General features: G+C 48.0%; 1 protein-coding gene and 11 non-coding genes across 12 annotated transcripts in view; all 12 read right to left on the bottom strand.

Moving 5' to 3' along the window:
• The window catches only part of LOC113015577 (copper-transporting ATPase 2-like), a 67,814-nt gene that overhangs the window by 27,230 nt on the left and 30,584 nt on the right, over positions 1-10,000 (bottom strand). The window lies entirely within an intron of this gene.
• trnar-ccu (transfer RNA arginine (anticodon CCU)) lies at positions 586-658 on the bottom strand. The gene has a single exon. It is a non-coding gene; the product is annotated as a tRNA-Arg (tRNA).
• On the bottom strand, positions 1,426-1,498 carry trnar-ccu (transfer RNA arginine (anticodon CCU)). The gene has a single exon. It is a non-coding gene; the product is annotated as a tRNA-Arg (tRNA).
• On the bottom strand, positions 2,252-2,324 carry trnar-ucu (transfer RNA arginine (anticodon UCU)). The gene has a single exon. It is a non-coding gene; the product is annotated as a tRNA-Arg (tRNA).
• On the bottom strand, positions 3,092-3,164 carry trnar-ccu (transfer RNA arginine (anticodon CCU)). The gene has a single exon. It is a non-coding gene; the product is annotated as a tRNA-Arg (tRNA).
• On the bottom strand, positions 3,917-3,989 carry trnar-ccu (transfer RNA arginine (anticodon CCU)). Its single transcript has one exon. It is a non-coding gene; the product is annotated as a tRNA-Arg (tRNA).
• On the bottom strand, positions 5,583-5,655 carry trnar-ccu (transfer RNA arginine (anticodon CCU)). Its single transcript has one exon. It is a non-coding gene; the product is annotated as a tRNA-Arg (tRNA).
• trnar-ccu (transfer RNA arginine (anticodon CCU)) lies at positions 6,408-6,480 on the bottom strand. The gene has a single exon. It is a non-coding gene; the product is annotated as a tRNA-Arg (tRNA).
• trnar-ccu (transfer RNA arginine (anticodon CCU)) lies at positions 7,244-7,316 on the bottom strand. Its single transcript has one exon. It is a non-coding gene; the product is annotated as a tRNA-Arg (tRNA).
• On the bottom strand, positions 8,080-8,152 carry trnar-ccu (transfer RNA arginine (anticodon CCU)). The gene has a single exon. It is a non-coding gene; the product is annotated as a tRNA-Arg (tRNA).
• trnar-ccu (transfer RNA arginine (anticodon CCU)) lies at positions 8,905-8,977 on the bottom strand. Its single transcript has one exon. It is a non-coding gene; the product is annotated as a tRNA-Arg (tRNA).
• Positions 9,741-9,813, bottom strand: trnar-ccu (transfer RNA arginine (anticodon CCU)). Its single transcript has one exon. It is a non-coding gene; the product is annotated as a tRNA-Arg (tRNA).

Below are 10,000 nucleotides of genomic sequence, written 5' to 3'. Positions count from 1 at the left end.
AGCCAACACGCTGTGCTTATTGCTCCACTTTATTTGGGGGCGTTTATGTTGTCTGTTGAGACTTGTGAAACCACATGAAGACCAGAGAGTACCAACGATTTGAATCACTGAATCTAGTTCCACTAAAAGAGGGGGAGTAGCAGGAGCATGTGTGACGTGCTCAAACACAGCTGGATCAAATGCTTGAATTAGCTCTTCAGCATGGCATCAAGTTTGGCAAAGGCCTGACAACAAGCCATTCAATTGATTCAGGTGTGTCAGAACAAGGATGCATCTAAAAGCTAAAGAAAAAAAAGTAGTTCTCCAGGACTGGAGTTGGAGTCCATTTGCTAGGCTCTATGTACACATAAGGAGTCGCCTTTGGTTATCGGGGGCAGTTATCGTACATGACTGACTCACTCGGTGCCTGTACTACAGGGTTACTTGTCTGCATTTTTGGGGGGGAACAGGACCTGAGTGTCGTCTGTTTTTGGACACAGTTCAGAACATCGGGCCATACAAAACACATAGCAGAGGATGGTTTCGATCCATCGACCTCTGGGTTATGGGCCCAGCACGCTTCGGCTGCGCCACTCTGCTGCACAGCACCCCAGATGGGACTCGAACCCACAATCCCTGGCTTAGGAGGCCAGTGCCTTATCCATTAGGCCACCGGGGCAGATGAGCGCTTGACTTCCTTTCTTTGGAGGTTGTTTCGGGGGTTCGAGTGAGAGCCATGGTTTCAAGCTGGTTTTTAGTTCAAAGATGAAGCTGTATTTAAGAACATTTGAGAAACGCTGAGAAAATAAATTACACTCTGTATACACTCTGGGCAACTCAGTGTCCAGAACTCTGGCCAGCCAACACGCTGTGCTTATTGCTCCACTTTATTTGGGGGCGTTTATGTTGTCTGTTGAGACTTGTGAAACCACATGAAGACCAGAGAGTACCAACGATTTGAATCACTGAATCTAGTTCCACTAAAAGAGGGGGAGTAGCAGGAGCATGTGTGACGTGCTCAAACACAGCTGGATCAAATGCTTGAATTAGCTCTTCAGCATGGCATCAAGTTTGGCAAAGGCCTGACAACAAGCCATTCATTTGATTCAGGTGTGTCAGAACAAGGATGCATCTAAAAGCTAAAGAAAAAAAGAACAGTGGCTCTCCAGGACTGGAGTTGGAATCCCTGTGCTAGGCTCTATGTACACATAAGGAGTCGCCTTTGGTGATCGGGGGCAGTTATGGTACATGACTGACTCACTCGGTGCCTGTACTACAGGGTTACTTGTCTGCATTTTTGGGGGGAACAGGACCTGAGTGTCGTCTGTTTTTGGACACAGTTCAGAGAATCGGGCCATCCAAAACACATAGCAGAGGATGGTTTCGATCCATCGACCTCTGGGTTATGGGCCCAGCACGCTTCCGCTGCGCCACTCTGCTGCACAGCACCCCAGATGGGACTCGAACCCACAATCCCTGGCTTAGGAGGCCAGTGCCTTATCCATTAGGCCACCGGGGCAGATGAGCGCTTGACTTCCTTTCTTTGGAGGTTGTTTCGGGGTTCGAGTGAGAGCCATGGTTTCAAGCTGGTTTTTAGTTCAAAGATGAAGCTGTATTTAAGAACATTTGAGAAACGCTGAGAAAATAAATTACACTCTGGGCAACTCAGTGTCCAGAACTCTGGCCAGCCAACACGCTGTGCTTATTGCTCCACTTTATTTGGGGGCGTTTATGTTGTCTGTTGAGACTTGTGAAACCACATGAAGACCAGAGAGTACCAACGATTTGAATCACTGAATCTAGTTCCACTAAAAGAGGGGGAGTAGCAGGAGCATGTGTGACGTGCTCAAACACAGCTGGATCAAATGCTTGAATTAGCTCTTCAGCATGGCATCAAGTTTGGCAAAGGCCTGACAACAAGCCATTCATTTGATTCAGGTGTGTCAGAACAAGGATGCATCTAAAAGCTAAATAAAAAAAAGGAGTTCTCCAGGACTGGAGTTGGGGTCCATTTGCTAGGCTCTATGTACACATAAGGAGTCGCCTTTGGTGATCGGGCGCAGTTATGGTACATGACTGACTCACTCGGTGGCTGTACTTCAAGGTTCTCTTGTCTGCATTTTTGGGGGGGAACAGGACCTGAGTGTCGTCTGTTTTTGGACACAATTCAGAACATCGGGCCATCCAAAACACATAGCAGAGGATGGTTTCGGTCCATCGACCTCTGGGTTATGGGCCCAGCACGCTTCCGCTGCGCCACTCTGCTTCACAGCACCCCAGATGGGACTCGAACCCACAATCCCTGGCTTAGAAGGCCAGTGCCTTATCCATTAGGCCACCGGGGCAGATGAGCGCTTGACTTCCTTTCTTTGGAGGTTGTTTCGGGGGTTCGAGTGAGAGCCATGGTTTCAAGCTGGTTTTTAGTTCAAAGATGAAGCTTATTTAAGAACATTTGAGAAACGCTGAGAAAATAAATTACACTCTGTATACACTCTGGGCAACTCAGTGTCCAGAACTCTGGCCAGCCAACACGCTGTGCTTATTGCTCCACTTTATTTGGGGGCGTTTATGTTGTCTGTTGAGACTTGTGAAACCACATGAAGACCAGAGAGTACCAACGATTTGAATCACTGAATCTAGTTCCACTAAAAGAGGGGGAGTAGCAGGAGCATGTGTGACGTGCTCAAACACAGCTGGATCAAATGCTTGAATTAGCTCTTCAGCATGGCATCAAGTTTGGCAAAGGCCTGACAACAAGCCATTCATTTGATTCAGGTGTGTCAGAACAAGGATGCATCTAAAAGCTAAAGAAAAAAAGAACAGTGGCTCTCCAGGACTGGAGTTGGAATCCCTGTGCTAGGCTCTATGTACACATAAGGAGTCGCCTTTGGTGATCGGGGGCAGTTATGGTACATGACTGACTCACTCGGTGCCTGTACTACAGGGTTACTTGTCTGCATTTTTGGGGGGGAACAGGACCTGAGTGTCGTCTGTTTTTGGACACAGTTCAGAACATCGGGCCATCCAAAACACATAGCAGAGGATGGTTTCGATCCATCGACCTCTGGGTTATGGGCCCAGCACGCTTCCGCTGCGCCACTCTGCTGGACAGCACCCCAGATGGGACTCGAACCCACAATCCCTGGCTTAGGAGGCCAGTGCCTTATCCATTAGGCCACCGGGGCAGATGAGCGCTTGACTTCCTTTCTTTGGAGGTTGTTTCGGTGGTTCGAGTGAGAGCCATGGTTTCAAGCTGGTTTTTAGTTCAAAGATGAAGCTTATTTAAGAACATTTGAGAAACGCTGAGAAAATAAATTACACTCTGGGCAACTCAGTGTCCAGAACTCTGGCCAGCCAACACGCTGTGCTTATTGCTCCACTTTATTTGGGGGCGTTTATGTTGTCTGTTGAGACTTGTGAAACCACATGAAGACCAGAGAGTACCAACGATTTGAATCACTGAATCTAGTTCCACTAAAAGAGGGGGAGTAGCAGGAGCATGTGTGACGTGCTCAAACACAGCTGGATCAAATGCTTGAATTAGCTCTTCAGCATGGCATCAAGTTTGGCAAAGGCCTGACAACAAGCCATTCAATTGATTCAGGTGTGTCAGAACAAGGATGCATCTAAAAGCTAAATTAAAAAAAGTAGTTCTCCAGGACTGGACTTGGAGTCCATTTGCTAGGCTCTATGTACACATAAGGAGTCGCCTTTGGTGATCGGGCGCAGTTATGGTACATGACTGACTCACTCGGTGCCTGTACTACAGGGTTACTTGTCTGCATTTTTGGGGGGGAACAGGACCTGAGTGTCGTCTGTTTTTGGACACAGTTCAGAACATCGGGCCATCCAAAACACATAGCAGAGGATGGTTTCGAGCCATCGACCTCTGGGTTATGGGCCCAGCACGCTTCCGCTGGGCAACTCTGCTGCACAGCACCCCAGATGGGACTCGAACCCACAATCCCTGGCTTAGGAGGCCAGTGCCTTATCCATTAGGCCACCGGGGCAGATGAGCGCTTGACTTCCTTTCTTTGGAGGTTGTTTCGGGGGTTCGAGTGAGAGCCATGGTTTCAAGCTGGTTTTTAGTTCAAAGATGAAGCTGTATTTAAGAACATTTGAGAAACGCTGAGAAAATAAATTACACTCTGTATACACTCTGGGCAACTCAGTGTCCAGAACTCTGGCCAGCCAACACGCTGTGCTTATTGCTCCACTTTATTTGGGGGCGTTTATGTTGTCTGTTGAGACTTGTGAAACCACATGAAGACCAGAGAGTACCAACGATTTGAATCACTGAATCTAGTTCCACTAAAAGAGGGGGAGTAGCAGGAGCATGTGTGACGTGCTCAAACACAGCTGGATCAAATGCTTGAATTAGCTCTTCAGCATGGCATCAAGTTTGGCAAAGGCCTGACAACAAGCCATTCAATTGATTCAGGTGTGTCAGAACAAGGATGCATCTAAAAGCTAAATAAAAAAAAGTAGTTCTCCAGGACTGGAGTTGGAGTCCATTTGCTAGGCTCTATGTACACATAAGGAGTCGCCTTTGGTGATCGGGGGCAGTTATCGTACATGACTGACTCACTCGGTGCCTGTACTACAGGGTTACTTGTCTGCATTTTTGGGGGGGAACAGGACCTGAGTGTCGTCTGTTTTTGGACACAGTTCAGAACATCGGGCCATCCAAAACACATAGCAGAGGATGGTTTCGATCCATCGACCTCTGGGTTATGGGCCCAGCACGCTTCCGCTGCGCCACTCTGCTGCACAGCACCCCAGATGGGACTCGAACCCACAATCCGTGGCTTAGGAGGCCAGTGCCTTATCCATTAGGCCACCGGGGAAGATGAGCGCTTGACTTCCTTTCTTTGGAGGTTGTTTCGGGGTTCGAGTGAGAGCCATGGTTTCAAGCTGGTTTTTAGTTCAAAGATGAAGCTGTATTTAAGAACATTTGAGAAACGCTGAGAAAATAAATTACACTCTGGGCAACTCAGTGTCCAGAACTCTGGCCAGCCAACATGCTGTGCTTATTGCTCCACTTTATTTGGGGGCGTTTATGTTGTCTGTTGAGACTTGTGAAACCACATGAAGACCAGAGAGTACCAACGATTTGAATCACTGAATCTAGTTCCACTAAAAGAGGGGGAGTAGCAGGAGCATGTGTGACGTGCTCAAACACAGCTGGATCAAATGCTTGAATTAGCTCTTCAGCATGGCATCAAGTTTGGCAAAGGCCTGACAACAAGCCATTCATTTGATTCAGGTGTGTCAGAACAAGGATGCATCTAAAAGCTAAAGAAAAAAAGAACAGTGGCTCTCCAGGACTGGAGTTGGAATCCCTGTGCTAGGCTCTATGTACACATAAGGAGTCGCCTTTGGTGATCGGGGGCAGTTATCGTACATGACTGACTCACTCGGTGCCTGTACTACAGGGTTACTTGTCTGCATTTTTGGGGGGGAACAGGATCTGAGTGTCGTCTGTTTTTGGACACAGTTCAGAACATCGGGCCATCCAAAACACATAGCAGAGGATGGTTTCGATCCATCGACCTCTGGGTTATGGGCCCAGCACGCTTCCGCTGCGCCACTCTGCTGGACAGCACCCCAGATGGGACTTGAACCCACAATCCCTGGCTTAGGAGGCCAGTGCCTTATCCATTAGGCCACCGGGGCAGATGTGCGCTTGACTTCCTTTCTTTGGAGGTTGTTTCGGGGGTTCGAGTGAGAGCCATGGTTTCAAGCTGGTTTTTAGTTCAAAGATGAAGCTTATTTAAGAACATTTGAGAAACGCTGAGAAAATAAATTACACTCTGGGCAACTCAGTGTCCAGAACTCTGGCCAGCCAACACGCTGTGCTTATTGCTCCACTTTATTTGGGGGCGTTTATGTTGTCTGTTGAGACTTGTGAAACCACATGAAGACCAGAGAGTACCAACGATTTGAATCACTGAATCTAGTTCCACTAAAAGAGGGGGAGTAGCAGGAGCATGTGTGACATGCTCAAACACAGCTGGATCAAATGCTTGAATTAGCTCTTCAGCATGGCATCAAGTTTGGCAAAGGCCTGACAACAAGCCATTCAATTGATTCAGGTGTGTCAGAACAAGGATGCATCTAAAAGCTAAATAAAAAAAAGGAGTTCTCCAGGACTGGAGTTGGAGTCCATTTGCTAGGCTCTATGTACACATAAGGAGTCGCCTTTGGTGATCGGGGGCAGTTATGGTACATGACTGACTCACTCGGTGCCTGTACTACAGGGTTACTTGTCTGCATTTTTGGGGGGGAACAGGACCTGAGTGTCGTCTGTTTTTGGACACAGTTCAGAACATCGGGCCATCCAAAACACATAGCAGAGGATGGTTTCGATCCATCGACCTCTGGGTTATGGGCCCAGCACGCTTCCGCTGCGCCACTCTGCTGGACAGCACCCCAGATGGGACTCGAACCCACAATCCCTGGCTTAGGAGGCCAGTGCCTTATCCATTAGGCCACCGGGGCAGATGAGCGCTTGACTTCCTTTCTTTGGAGGTTGTTTCGGGGGTTCGAGTGAGAGCCATGGTTTCAAGCTGGTTTTTAGTTCAAAGATGAAGCTTATTTAAGAACATTTGAGAAACGCTGAGAAAATAAATTACACTCTGTATACACTCTGGGCAACTCAGTGTCCAGAACTCTGGCCAGCCAACACGCTGTGCTTATTGCTCCACTTTATTTGGGGGCGTTTATGTTGTCTGTTGAGACTTGTGAAACCACATGAAGACCAGAGAGTACCAATGATTTGAATCACTGAATCTAGTTCCACTAAAAGAGGGGGAGTAGCAGGAGCATGTGTGACGTGCTCAAACACAGCTGGATCAAATGCCTGAATTAGCTCTTCAGCATGGCATCAAGTTTGGCAAAGGCCTGACAACAAGCCATTCATTTGATTCAGGTGTGTCAGAACAAGGATGCATCTAAAAGCTAAATAAAAAAAAGTAGTTCTCCAGGACTGGAGTTGGAATCCCTGTGCTAGGCTCTATGTACACATAAGGAGTCGCCTTTGGTGATCGGGGGCAGTTATGGTACATGACTGACTCACTCGGTGCCTGTACTACAGGGTTACTTGTCTGCATTTTTGGGGGCGAACAGGACCTGAGTGTCGTCTGTTTTTGGACACAGTTCAGAACATCGGGCCATCCAAAACACATAGCAGAGGATGGTTTTGATCCATCGACCTCTGGGTTATGGGCCCAGCACGCTTCCGCTGCGCCACTCTGCTGGACAGCACCCCAGATGGGACTCGAACCCACAATCCCTGGCTTAGGAGGCCAGTGCCTTATCCATTAGGCCACCGGGGCAGATGAGCGCCTGACTTCCTTTCTTTGGAGGTTGTTTCGGGGGTTCGAGTGAGAGCCATGGTTTCAAGCTGGTTTTTAGTTCAAAGATGAAGCTTATTTAAGAACATTTGAGAAACGCTGAGAAAATAAATTACACTCTGTATACACTCTGGGCAACTCAGTGTCCAGAACTCTGGCCAGCCAACACGCTGTGCTTATTGCTCCACTTTATTTGGGGGCGTTTATGTTGTCTGTTGAGACTTGTGAAACCACATGAAGACCAGAGAGTACCAACGATTTGAATCACTGAATCTAGTTCCACTAAAAGAGGGGGAGTAGCAGGAGCATGTGTGACGTGCTCAAACACAGCTGGATCAAATGCCTGAATTAGCTCTTCAGCATGGCATCAAGTTTGGCAAAGGCCTGACAACAAGCCATTCATTTGATTCAGGTGTGTCAGAACAAGGATGCATCTAAAAGCTAAATAAAAAAAAGTAGTTCTCCAGGACTGGAGTTGGAATCCCTGTGCTAGGCTCTATGTACACATAAGGAGTCGCCTTTGGTGATCGGGGGCAGTTATGGTACATGACTGACTCACTCGGTGCCTGTACTACAGGGTTACTTGTCTGCATTTTTGGGGGGGAACAGGATCTGAGTGTCGTCTGTTTTTGGACACAGTTCAGAACATCGGGCCATCCAAAACACATAGCAGAGGATGGTTTCGATCCATCGACCTCTGGGTTATGGGCCCAGCACGCTTCCGCTGCGCCACTCTGCTGGACAGCACCCCAGATGGGACTCGAACCCACAATCCCTGGCTTAGGAGGCCAGTGCCTTATCCATTAGGCCACCTGGGCAGATGAGCGCTTGACTTCCTTTCTTTGGAGGTTGTTTCGGGGTTCGAGTGAGAGCCATGGTTTCAAGCTGGTTTTTAGTTCAAAGATGAAGCTGTATTTAAGAACATTTGAGAAACGCTGAGAAAATAAATTACACTCTGGGCAACTCAGTGTCCAGAACTCTGGCCAGCCAACACGCTGTGCTTATTGCTCCACTTTATTTGGGGGCGTTTATGTTGTCTGTTGAGACTTGTGAAACCACATGAAGACCAGAGAGTACCAACGATTTGAATCACTGAATCTAGTTCCACTAAAAGAGGGGGAGTAGCAGGAGCATGTGTGACGTGCTCAAACACAGCTGGATCAAATGCTTGAATTAGCTCTTCAGCATGGCATCAAGTTTGGCAAAGGCCTGACAACAAGCCATTCAATTGATTCAGGTGTGTCAGAACAAGGATGCATCTAAAAGTTAAATAAAAAAAAGGAGTTCTCCAGGACTGGAGTTGGAGTCCATTTGCTAGGCTCTATGTACACATAAGGAGTCGCCTTTGGTGATCGGGGGCAGTTATGGTACATGACTGACTCACTCGGTGCCTGTACTACAGGGTTACTTGTCTGCATTTTTGGGGGGGAACAGGACCTGAGTGTCGTCTGTTTTTGGACACAGTTCAGAACATCGGGCCATCCAAAACACATAGCAGAGGATGGTTTCGATCCATCGACCTCTGGGTTATGGGCCCAGCACGCTTCCGCTGCGCCACTCTGCTGGACAGCACCCCAGATGGGACTCAAACCCACAATCCCTGGCTTAGGAGGCCAGTGCCTTATCCATTAGGCCACCGGGGCAGATGAGCGCTTGACTTCCTTTCTTTGGAGGTTGTTTCGGGGGTTCGAGTGAGAGCCATGGTTTCAAGCTGGTTTTTAGTTCAAAGATGAAGCTTATTTAAGAACATTTGAGAAACGCTGAGAAAATAAATTACACTCTGTATACACTCTGGGCAACTCAGTGTCCAGAACTCTGGCCAGCCAACACGCTGTGCTTATTGCTCCACTTTATTTGGGGGCGTTTATGTTGTCTGTTGAGACTTGTGAAACCACATGAAGACCAGAGAGTACCAACGATTTGAATCACTGAATCTAGTTCCACTAAAAGAGGGGGAGTAGCAGGAGCATGTGTGACGTGCTCAAACACAGCTGGATCAAATGCTTGAATTAGCTCTTCAGCATGGCATCAAGTTTGGCAAAGGCCTGACAACAAGCCATTCAATTGATTCAGGTGTGTCAGAACAAGGATGCATCTAAAAGCTAAATAAAAAAAAGGAGTTCTCCAGGACTGGAGTTGGAGTCCATTTGCTAGGCTCTATGTACACATAAGGAGTCGCCTTTGGTGATCGGGGGCAGTTATGGTACATGACTGACTCACTCGGTGCCTGTACTACAGGGTTACTTGTCTGCATTTTTGGGGGGGAACAGGACCTGAGTGTCGTCTGTTTTTGGACACAGTTCAGAACATCGGGCCATCCAAAACACATAGCAGAGGATGGTTTCGATCCATCGACCTCTGGGTTATGGGCCCAGCACGCTTCCGCTGCGCCACTCTGCTGGACAGCACCCCAGATGGGACTCGAACCCACAATCCCTGGCTTAGGAGGCCAGTGCCTTATCCATTAGGCCACCGGGGCAGATGAGCGCTTGACTTCCTTTCTTTGGAGGTTGTTTCGGGGGTTCGAGTGAGAGCCATGGTTTCAAGCTGGTTTTTAGTTCAAAGATGAAGCTTATTTAAGAACATTTGAGAAACGCTGAGAAAATAAATTACACTCTGTATACACTCTGGGCAACTCAGTGTCCAGAACTCTGGCCAGCCAACAC

This window comes from Astatotilapia calliptera, chromosome 23, assembly GCF_964374335.1.
Source record: "Astatotilapia calliptera chromosome 23, fAstCal68.1, whole genome shotgun sequence".
Classification (NCBI taxonomy): domain Eukaryota; kingdom Metazoa; phylum Chordata; class Actinopteri; order Cichliformes; family Cichlidae; genus Astatotilapia; species Astatotilapia calliptera.
This window is presented reverse-complemented; position numbering and strand designations above follow the sequence as displayed.